The sequence below is a fragment of the Mesocricetus auratus genome, unplaced genomic scaffold, assembly GCF_017639785.1.
Source record: "Mesocricetus auratus isolate SY011 unplaced genomic scaffold, BCM_Maur_2.0 Super-Scaffold_100008, whole genome shotgun sequence".
Classification (NCBI taxonomy): Eukaryota; Metazoa; Chordata; class Mammalia; order Rodentia; family Cricetidae; genus Mesocricetus; species Mesocricetus auratus.
The window spans coordinates 63,384,170-63,395,141 of NW_024429192.1; the positions used below are offsets into that span (position 1 = coordinate 63,384,170).

Here is a 10,972-nt window from a genome sequence, read left to right on the forward strand (position 1 = left end):
ACAGCATATTTATATAACTGGAATAATAATGTAATTAAAGCTAACTAAATATCGATATCATATAGCTTTATTTTGGGGATAGTAGAGAGATTACAACTTCATGTTGACAAATGTGAAGGGAATAGAGCATTGCATCATTGAACCAGAATATACAGTATGCCTGAAAGCATTTAAATATAAAAAATTGAAAACTCATCAGGGATTGGATAGGGGGTTGGTGGGGAGCAGGGGAGGAGAGAGAGGGAACTAGGATTAACATACAAAACAAGATTTTTTTCTAATTTAAATTAAAAAAATACAGAAGAAAAAAATTGTAAGCTCTACAATTCAATAAGATAATATCTGTATATTCTTGTGTTTTATAATGATTCTTTAAGCAAGATTCAAAAGATGAATATGAATATGTTATTTTAAAAGTATCAAAATTAATATTCTAAAATTAAAAAAATTCCATATGGTACAATTCAACAAAATCAATACAACAAAATCATGAGACAAATTGTAACACAGGAGACATTTTCAACATGCATAAAGAAGAAAATGCTACTAACTGGAACACATAAGTGTGGATATAAAAGTGTAAAATATATACATACCATAAAACTCTCTACATAATTCTAAATATTCAAGGCAATTCTCTATATTAGGATCTCTCTCTCTCTCTCTATATATATGCATATATACGCATATGTACATAGTATATATATATATATATATGAGAGAGATAAAGAGAGTGTGTGTATGGTTTTTATATATTTTTTTTATTTTTAAATTTAAATTAGAAACAAGGCTGCTTCACATGTCAATTCCAGGTCTCTCTCCATTTCCCTCCCCTCCTCCTGCGCCCTCCCACCAAGCCCCCCAGTATCCCCTCATTTCCCCAGGAAGGGTGAGGCCCTCCCTGGGGGTGTCCATAGTCTGTCATTTCATCCAGGGCAGGGCCTAGACCCTCCCCCAAGAGTTCAGGCTGAGAATGCATCTGTCATTGTTGGATGGGAGTCCAAAGTCCATTTGTATACCCGGGATAAATACTGATCTACTACCCAAGGCTCAATCTAGTGTGTGCGTTTTTATATGTGTATCACAATAGAACTTGATTCTTGATTTCTTCATTATGGGGATTATGGTTGACTCTGAGGAAGGAAGAAAAATGATTAAGATTTTGAAGAAACTTAAGAAAATTATTTTTTAGAAAACAAACATACATGAGTGTACTGTATTTGTTAATTCTGATTAGTAAGCATGAAAACATCATTTACAAATTTCAGAGCTTTTACATTAAAAGCACTATACTGCTAAACATGACTCATCCCCGATTCCATTAGGTTTGCTTCCTGTGAACTTGACATGACCATCTTATTATACTGCATAGTGAAGAAAGGGGCATTGCTCAGTTTGGGAAGATCACATACTTGTATACTAATTTCTTTATAAACTATCTCTCAGAACACATTCTGGGACAAAGAGAAAGGGACTTTGAATTTTAAAAAATTGGTTTTGAATCTCACTTTGCTTTAGTATTGCTGTGATCTTGAACAGGGATATTTAACTCTGTTGATCTTCAGTTTTCATTTGTAAGAGGTGAGAAGTAATTCCCACATCAAAAGAGTTACAGGAGGAAATAATTAACTTATCCAAATGTCTTTATCTCATGCATGATTTATTGTTTGCACATAGAGGAAAATCTATGTGGCATTATTCAACATTGCCTCAGTAACTACATACGTCATCATGTGTCCCCCAACTTTATACTTCCTTATTATTGCTGTGGAACTTAACTGTAGATCTTAGTAATTTGTGTTACATGCTACAACATGAATTAAAGATTTTGCATACACAGAGTAGCATCTCTATTCTGTGTATTGGTTAAGATTTAAAACAGAGAAAAATATCTTCACCATATCCACAACATTTGTTTTATCAATTGTAATACAATTGAGCTTAAACTGTCTGTTCATTTTGATATGAATTACTCTCCTTTGGAGTCTTGTTACTAATACCAGTCTCTGGTTCCTTGTCTGTATTCTACTATCTCTTGAAAAGGAACAGTAAATTTTGTGTTCTTTGTTTGTAAAGTTGGTATTGAGTTAAGGTTTTCAGTGAGTAATATTTCCAAATACAGAAAAGCTACATCTTGAGATGAGACAGTAGTGATCTATGGATGAAAATATCAACCAAATCTGTATTAGCTTTTCCTTTAGAAAACCATTTATTCTTTGATCATATATTTTCTCCTGATTTTGCTGATTTTTTTATGTTCGTCTATACACAGGAAGACATTTTAAAAGCATAGTTGTATTTCAAAATAATCTTATGATATTTCTTACATATATACTTTTAAAGTAGCACTCTCATTTAACCATTGGTAAATTACAATTGTGATGTTCACTTTCCTTTGTTTTTATTATGTTAAAAATAGTTTTCAACATGCCAAATTGCCCTGTTTTACAAGTTTTTCCATGTGTATTTTCTTTAACTATTTTTACAAACATTTTACTTACCAAAGTTCCCTTCATGCCCACAGTCTTGTAAATGTAACAGAGTGATGGTGTTTGTAATACTGATGATTACATCTGACACGTGTATTTTGGAGCTTGGGTGTATATAGAAAAAACAGTTTTAATGTATCCTCTAACAGATAACCACATCCCCATCATTTGGATAGGGAGGTGTAAAAATAAACGCTGAGTTTAAATACATGTATTTAATGTTTTAAAGCCATGCTTGTACCCAATAAACCAACAGGCCAGTTTCTAAATATGGCACTTTGTACACTAATACAAATAAGCACTCTGGCACCTGCCAAACAAGAGACATTTGATTAACTCATTGAAACTCGATTGCTACAAAATTAGAAACAGAGGAAATTATAGGGAGGAAAGGAAAAGATCGTGTTTAGCCCTGTTTCTCCATTTTGTTGATAGTGAATAAATATAGCTCATGATTTAAAAATCCCCTAAGACCCATGGACCCATGTGCTTGCCAAATCACAGAGGGAACCCTCAAAGAACCTTTTTTTGACTATATAAATTCCACCAAAGCAGAAATGTTTGCACATTAAAAAAAACTTAACACATTCACTTTTTTCTTTCTTTTCTTTAAAGATATGTAGCCACGGCATGGCATATAACTCTTCTATTATAGCCTCCCAAGTGCAGGATTATGAGTAGCTTTTGAATTAATATTTTTTGGAGTAATAAAGAATTCCAAAACAGACAGAGGGGCATGGAATCTTCCTCCTAGGATTTTGTAGGTATTTTATTTACAATCAATTGGGCTATTACATTCCATATGCTACATTTTAGTATTCCTATATACTCTTTATTATAATACAACACTATAACATTAAGTACTCCATATATTTTATGTTATATATTGCAATTGGATGCATAAATGTTTTACTGTGTAAAATATCTGAAGCTGTGTTTTAGACTTTCAAAATGTGATATTTTCATATATCTGGAAAAATCTTCCAACCCAAGTCTGCAGTAGTGGAGCATATGTTGATCAATGTGGAGAGATACAAAGTGTTGTCATATACATTGGATGAACAATAGATATTATTCATGCTTTAAAACACCATGAACTGTGGAAGCACAGCAGTGTAGAACTTGTTTAATTTGGTCTGAACCCAGTAAGAGACAATTGAGTGTAAAGAACGGTGTTTACATTTTATGAGCCAGTAAACAAAGGAATCAGGAAGTTGGATGGTAAGGAGCAAAAAGGAGGGCAATGAGGGGGTCAATCTGTCATCTTCAGTGTTATATTGACTTGTCATAATGAAACATTCTGTAAAATAGAGTGGCAAAATGGGAAGCCCAAGGAGAATATGACTGATTGGATGCACTTCTGAACTAGTAAGACTTTTAAAATATCAGTGCTTGAGGACTAGGGTTGAATTTAATCATCAGGTGGTTAAAGTTCTTTTCAGGTTGAAACTTCATAATAATCAACTAACTTTTGGTTAGTTGACCTAAACATTAGAAATCCACAATGGTACAATTTTGTGGGTGAATTTTAGTAGCATCTAGAAATTTTTAATTTTCTCTAATAACTAGATTGGAAACATTTAAGCCAGACTCTATCAACACTCATTTTCAACAAAAATCAATTAAAAATTGAACCAAATCAATTAAAGATAGAGGATTTATTAACTGGTTCAATTTCCACCTTTTCCTAACATCTTTCTGCTGTGACGGACTGCAAGAAGTTAAGAAGTTTAACATTTGGCCAATAAGCACCAGTTCTGACCCCATATAATGGCCAGGTGTGCCTTCTACCTCAACTACTATAGTTTCCTTTATCTGGGAATGCAGATGCTCATCAAGCAAAATGTGAATGAGCACAACCCTAGCTAAACCATAAAGTCACTGAAAGTTTTTTGTCCCTCCTCCCCCTTCATTCCATGCCATAGTCATATAGGCCTTCTTCCTAGCAGAGAAGAATCCAGGAGCAGAACAGAGCAAGGGACAGCAGCTCTTTGTTCAGAAAGTGATCCTGACAGGGGCAGTAATTAACAGAAAGTCTGGGGTTCATCGGTACAGCAAGGGGGGATGCTGTAGTCATGGACTTCAGTCTCCTTTGTGACTCTGCTGCCACCTAACAATGTGACTTTGGGCAAATCTTTCAATCACTCTATCAAGGGAAACGGGTTTGGCTAAATGACTTCTGATGTTGTTTACTCTCTCTTATGAAGCCACTGAGTGACAATTGCTGTGTGTGTGTGTGTGTGTGTGTGTGTGTGTGTGTATGAGTGTGTGCACATGAGTGTGTGTGTAAGCTCAAACACTATAGGTGAGGATGATAATCAGTGCGAGTATAACTAAAGACACTGTGCAGCACCTGGGAATATATAAGACTGCTGCCTATGGGATATACTCTTCCTCGTGACTGGAAGGATTTTTATCTAAAAAGCTCCTCCAAGTCTGATTTTGTGACATTACTTACACTGTTAGTCATTAATAATTAGTTAATTTTGGAAGTCTGAAGCTAGAACCTAGAACCTGATGCAGAGTTGGAATTCATTCTACCCCTGAACTATACCCCACTCAATGAGATTCTGTTCTGAAAATGCATTTTAAGTTTAGAAAAAAAGTTGAAAGACTCAATACGATTTAGTAGTTTATATGTAAGGAATGGTTGATGAGACACGTTATTTCTGTTTACCTCAAAATGTTAACCTAGTTGATGGGGTACTTGCCTAGCATACATGAAGTCCTGGGTTCAATGCTCATACAATATATACTGGCCATGATGGTTTGTGCTTGTAATCTCATTCTGGAATACATGAAACACTATCTCAACAAACACAGAAACAAAAAAAATTCTTGTTTGTGAATTTGTTTATTTTTCCTTTTGTATCACAGATAAATCTCTTAATTCATCCACTCATAGTTTTAAAACAAAAGTAATTGCAATGAGTTCTAGGTTCCATGGCATGAAAGTGACAGCTGCTCCACTGGGTTCCAAGAGGAAAGGACAGTATGTGGCATCATTTGATTGACATTGCAGTTTCAGGCTCACTATCAAAGGATAGCAGGATGCTCCATTTGATTGACATCACAGTTACAGCCCCACTATCAAAGAATAGCACGATGCTTCATTTATTTCCAGAGGCAAATTTTCAAATACGTGTAGTCTTTGAAGTGTTGACCAGCTAATCCCCTATATTTAAGCAATGGTCTATAAAGATAAAATAACCACTCTAGAATTCCCTCAGAGATTCCCTAACCTTTGTGGCTACTGGACTTAACCACTATAATAATTAAGAGGGTTTCCATTAAAAAGTTTGAGGTATATGAATCTGCACCAAGAATCCCTCTACCCACATGTGTACTTATAACTTTAATACTCCACCATTCCAAAGGGTTGCTAATGAATTAATAGATAATTTAAAAGTAAAACCCAGCAATAAATTCTCCAACACCAGACAGTTGGTTCTGCGATGGTATGGCACACACTTTACTGTATATGCTGGATGTGATTCTGAAAAGTTCAAACTGAGGCTGCAAATCAATAATGCACTGATTATTTGAAAATTAAAATACCAGGTTATATCCTCTTTCACTCTCATTGTTCAGTTGGCAGGACAGACTTTTACAGAACCATGAAGCCAGAGGAGGAAGGGCCAGAGAAGCAACCCCATCTTCAGAAGTTATGTGCTGTTTCAAGTGTATCCTAGTTGTATAATAGTAAAATACTTTCCTATCTCTAAAAAAATTTTAACTACAGGAAGGTCTTTCTGGAAGCATTTTAAAATAACTTTCCTTGAGTTTTACCCTTTGGAAAGAATGACAATTTGCTAGTGGGTGTGTATCAACTCATTTTCTTTAATTGGGCACAATTTTCATCTACTGTTGGTTTCTGATTTTGGAACAACAAAACTTTTATTTAATGCCTCTGGAATGAAAAATCTCCATCATAATCTTTTAGAAGAAATAAAGAAGGCAGAAGCTTACAATGGCACTCTAATGAATGATTCCACTAGCACCAATAACAAAAGGTTTAAATACGTTTAGAAAGTTTTACTGTGTTTATAAAATCCTCCAGAGAAGGGGGGCTGTGTCATGTTGACCAGTCCTTATAGGCACATTGCAAACTGTCTGGCAATCAAGAGTGTTTGTTAAATAAAGTAGCCATAGTTGTTGGTAGGTAAGCACGAATGCACAGTAGACATTAATAACCAAGTTGAAATGACATGGAAGCTAACTCAATAAATTAAGCTAGGTTAAGGGAAAAGACAGAAGTTTTTACACTAACAGTAAGTTTGATTAAACCCATGCTAGAGTCCAGTCACATTGATTGCCATTCCACATTCTCATCCTTGTAAAGTGATGCACATCATAACCTCTAATAATTACCTGTCTTCCTAGCTTAAGACATCCTATTAAATCCTAACTGATAATTAGACTTCTAAACTGCTAACAGTGATGTAAAACAATGCTGCCCACAGCAGAAAAATAAAACACTCAGCCTGTGATTGTAGCTGAAACTTTTAAGGAATCTAAGTTGTTTAATTCTGATACTCGCCATTAGGACACAAATAGAACCTTTGATAAAGAAAAAGCTGACAGAGTTGCACATTAACATGTAGGGTTGATGCATCAGAAATATAGCATAAGATGTTGGATGCATGAAGTTTAAAACCAGACACACAAGCCTCAGGATAAATTGACTATTCCCACTACATTCTTTATCCTCTCTTTACCCATATAACATTTAATATTAATCATATTTAAGTGATTTAAAATTATCCAATATAACCAATAAAAACTCTCTAAAACATACATAAAAGGGTAAATATGAATTTTATATCACTTAGGAACATGATGCAATTATTAATCATACTTTGTAAGTTAAGAATGAGGGATCTAGCAATGCACACCTGCACAACCCATCTTGCCTGCTTGTTCTGCACACAGATTTCCTCTTGCAATAACAGATTCTTTCTGCAGTGTTTGGATAATCTTTAAAGAACTTTTGCATTGTATAATAAATCAATAATAATTTCAAAATTATCTTGCATCCTTTTATGTGTACAGCTGTCAAGTTAGATTAGTGTGGAATGCATTATAGTTCTTTTATTTGAAGTTAATGAACTGAGATAAGCTGAGTTTCTACAATATCATGGCCTCCTAACCTCTAGTGCTGCTCTTGAACTTCCTACTAGAGCAAATTGAAGGAGTAGAAATGTGTAAGCTCTCTACTTACACAGCATGGGCTCTGAGCTCCAGCAGGACATGTTCCTAGAATCATACACACAAGCAAAAATAATGAATTTAGCAGATTATATATATATTATATATATATGTGTGTGTGTGTGTGTGTGTAATAATCAAAGAAAACTAGGCCATCAACTTAAGAGAAAGGTTGGGAGTGTATAGGAGTTGTTGGAGAGAAGGAAAGACACATGGGAAAGGATGTAATTATATATTAATAAAGAATATATTAAATTAAAAGAGTGAAATCAGAGTCAGTGTTCATAAGTAGCAGTCACTGTACCACTTGAAGCACTACTTTTACCTTCAGTGTACTGTTTCTATGAAAATATTAGCATTCAGTTCTGGATAATACCCTTCTGGGTAGAAAACAAAGAAGAATCCTCATTTGTACATAAAGCATAATTACTGATCAAGCTTTAACCATATTAACCACAATAAATTTTTAATATTATATGTTTTTTAAAGCATGATTTTCATGTGGTTAGGGCTTTAAGTTTCATAGGAATATGGGATTTTAGAAAAGGAGAAGGGGATTTTAGAAGTCCTTAAACTTAAAAACAAATAGCTAGAAAATTGAGGCTTGGAGAGAATGAAATGAACTTGATCAGAATGGAGGTAAGCAATACCTGTGTGAGCAGGGGAAGGGATGACAGAGTTCTGTTGGTGGAGGAAGTGAAAGGGAAGTCAGGACACTGTTGGACAGGAGGGAAGGGGAGGGAAGGGAAGGGAAGGGACGACAGGGCACCATTGGGGGAGGGAGGGGAAGAGGTGGCAGAGCACTGCTGGTGAAGGGAAGGGCTCCTTGGTTTTAAAACTTGGGCTTATGGGGTATCTGGAAGGAACAAAGGGCAATACTAAGCAAAAACCATTTCAAGCCAGCCAAAGCAAAAAGAAACTGTTACTTAGCAGTGCTGATCAGATCATTGTTCTGCAGTGCATCCCTGGATTTATTTAGAGAAGGTGAGGGGGATGTACAACCTGAAGATGGACTTACATTGAAGCAATTGTGCAGCTTAAGGTATTACAGAGTGGTCCAGGGTTAGGAGAGGACTTTTGCTCCCTAATGGCATCGCTACAGAGTTCAGTTTTATGAAAAGTCCCAGGGAATTGGAGCATTTCAGAGAGTTGTTGTGTGGGATTGGTGTTAGAAATCTAGTGTCCCGAATCTCAGGATGTCTGTGTTCCTTGGCTGCATCAATGAATCCAAGTAAGACTTGAATGGAGGATGTGTTGGGACAAAATAGGTGAAATATTAACAGAAGTTAAATTGGATCACAACTAAAGATTAGCCTCAAGATTTTGTGTTACTGACCTTTATTCTCCAATATGGACAAATGATAGATAAAGGAGTTTCCTGGTCATTCTGTTATCCCACAGTCTTTATACTTGTAATTATTTTGTATGTTCAACAACAAAATGCTGCCAAATCCTAATTTATTCTCAAGGCTTACCTCTAAGTGCATAAAAAAAACAGGTAGAACTAGAACGATACTTTTGATGTATTTTATTTTGAGACAAACCCAATTGATCTAAGTTGATTAAAAACAAACATCAAAATCGTTAAGAGTATATAAAAATCATATCTCAGAGTTTCCTATATCTTGTCACACAAAGATGTGTCACATCCTCTACTGCTCATGACTCCTTCTTATAAGAATCCTTTAAACCCCCATGAAATAAAAAGGAGAAAGCAAATGCCAAAGTTAAATCCTTTAACTGCTTGATGACACTATAGCACAATTAAGTTATGGTGGGGACTGGAACTCTCTGCAGAGGCTCTTGTTGGAGAAAGTCTCTTCAGAGTCTGTAGAATTGTACCAAAGAGAAAGTACAAAATGTATCATCGATTTGGGGGTAGAACATTACAGATGATTCTGTTATTCGGTAACTATATGGACATTTATAGTGCCATAATCTGTCTCTGGAAGGATGGATCAGAAACATAGTGATCAAATCTCTAAAAAGGAAAACCATAACAGCTTATCCCCACACCTATATAAGCCACCCATATGATTCAGAGGAGGAATGTTTATTATGGTTAGAGCTCAATTTGAATACATACTTACGGTTTACTTTAGTGATCAAAACCTATAGCACAATTTTTAATGTGCTCTCAAAGAGAGCATAAAATATTTACTAGATTATTAATCCAATTCAATAAGTACCAGGAGCATTCCAAATACTGAATGGTAGACCTTATATAAGTCTCTATAACTTTGCTGTTATTGCTGTATTTAATTTTTCTAAAAAGACAAACAAGATGCTCCAGAATTTGCAGATATAGAATTTGATTTCTTTAGGGTTATTCTTAGGCTCAAATTTTTCCAGAACATTTCTTGATAATGAACATCTCTGATGAAAGAGAATTAAAACCATGAGCCTATCTCCTGAATTCTTTTTCATTGGTTTTGAAATGAAAATAAAATAAACAAAAGAAAAAAACCACAAATCAATGTAAGGGTCTAACAATTGTCTTCACCTGATGTGTTTTACAAAATATACTAGATTTTCTACTACTCGTCTTAGAGAGGAAAATTATCAGAAGCCACTTCTAAGTTTAGCATAATAAAGGCATACATGAAATAGTTTTAAAAGAATGTGAAAATAAACGCAATAGTTAAAAGAGAAACCTGAGACCGAGATCTTTATCAGTTTTCACATTTAGCTTACCTTGTGAGAAGTCGGAATTCCTAACTTTAGTCTTGTCTGCAGTTGATCCCAAACTTAGCCCTGATGGTGAGTTTCTTTCCGTGTTTTTATAGTCTCAGTTCTCCTTCACTTGCTCCAACCCCTGTCGTTGCCTTTTCTTACATCAGTTATACAAATTTTCCACGGAACATTTCCCTAACACACATTCTCTCTCTCTCTCTCTCTCTCTCTCTCTCTCTCTCTCTCTCTCTCTCTCTCTCTCTCTCTCTCTCTCTCTCTCTCTCTCTCTCTCTCTCCCTTCTCTTTTGCCCACCCTCCTCCTTGGTCCCTCCTTTCTTTCCAGTCTCTCCCCCCTACTGTCCCTCTCCTCGTTTCTTTTCCTTTACACATTTGCACTATCTATCTATTCTGCTTTGATTGGAGCTGCTTAACTCTGGAAAACTTAACTACACACTTAGCTTCGTGTTCAGCTTCAGATTCATCATCACTACCAGAGTTTTTAGTCCAGCTTTGAGTGTTAAACTTTGCATTGGGGAAATTAAATACACAAAGATCTGTGAAAGTCACCAGGGCATTTTCCAGCAAGATTTAAAAGATTTTAA

General features: G+C 35.3%; 1 protein-coding gene across 1 annotated transcript in view; it reads right to left on the reverse strand.

Moving 5' to 3' along the window:
• Window positions 1-10,573, reverse strand: part of Ostn (osteocrin) — a 34,705-nt gene extending 24,132 nt beyond the window's left edge. The window contains exon 1 of the mRNA XM_021227975.2: window positions 10,392-10,573. The gene's annotated coding sequence lies outside the window, so the exon portion shown is untranslated. The remainder of the gene's footprint in view (window positions 1-10,391) is intronic.
• Window positions 10,574-10,972: the final 399 nt, after the last annotated feature.